The sequence below is a fragment of the Austrofundulus limnaeus genome, unplaced genomic scaffold (assembly GCF_001266775.1).
Source record: "Austrofundulus limnaeus strain Quisiro unplaced genomic scaffold, Austrofundulus_limnaeus-1.0 Scaffold195, whole genome shotgun sequence".
Lineage (NCBI taxonomy): Eukaryota > Metazoa > Chordata > Actinopteri > Cyprinodontiformes > Rivulidae > Austrofundulus > Austrofundulus limnaeus.
Window position 1 is genome coordinate 727,795 of NW_013952597.1, and position 1,287 is coordinate 729,081.

Here is a 1,287-nt window from a genome sequence, read left to right on the forward strand (position 1 = left end):
AGAAAGCCACAGATTTGACTACCCGCCTACATCTAGTGGTGTCCTTGAGCAAGACACCTAACCCACAACTGCTCCCCGGGCACTTACATAGCTGCCCACTGCTCCACTATGGTGTTTCTTATGTGTGATGGGTCAARTGCAGAGCTCTAATTTCATCATTGTATGGGTCGGGGACATGCATTGATGATAAATAAAGTACATTTATCTTAACTCCACATCCAGTAACACAAAATTCAGATCTTACACTGTTTACCCGTACAAACTGTTTCCTATTATTCAAATAACTAGATAGACTGTGACACAATGKCAAAATGATTTATTTTTGGGTGGCTGTGGTGGAGTTGTTAGGGGAGTTGTTCTGTAACTGGAGGGTTTCTGGTTCAATCGCCCATTCCAGGCACTTCACCCTCCTTGCCTACTGATGGTGGTCAGAGGGTCCAGTGGCGCCGGTGCATGGCAGCCCCGCCTCTGTCAGTGTGCCCCAGGGCAGCTGTGGCTACATTGTAGCTTACCATCATCGGTTTGTGAATGTGTGAATGTCTGTAGTGTAAAGCGCTTAAGGGTCCCCATKGGGGTGATAAAGCACTATATCAATTCAGTCCATTTACCATTTATTTTTGATACAGCATTTTCATATCAAATTACTTGGAAGTAGTATAGAATTTAACTTTGTAGCTGGAAAATACATAATACCACCACTTCAATATATTTAATGCAGTTTTCAGTATCAGTATGATTAGATTATATGTGCTGAAAGATTGAGATCCAATTCCTTTTTGACAAAAATCCCAGCATGTCCTGCAACCAGAGTTTTAGGCACAATTTGTGAAATTCATGCACAAAAAATTGTGATCTGTGTACTTCAGAGAYCATATCAAAAATTTTAGCTCTTGTTCTTTAAACAATTCATGAAAGTTTTTGCATCTGAAAAGGCTAATTTTTGCATGTGATACCTTTAAAAAAAACTTCTGTCATGTTTCTCTTTGGAAGATGTTGTCCATCTCAGTTCCAGGAGACCAAGACAGAGTCCATTTTGCATCCACTGGTGCTTACCAAGGTCAGTCGATGTCAGAGGGATTTATAATGAAGCAAATGTTGTTTAAAAGTGTGTTTGTGTCTATGGGAGCCTGTGAGGTGACGCACAAACGCAGATGTTACCTTTGTGGTCAGAAGGCTGTAAGTCAATTAGGTTTTGCTAATGGGACCAAGTGCTTAGCTATTAGCTGCACTAACACACACACACACACACACACACACACACACACACACACACACACACACACACAC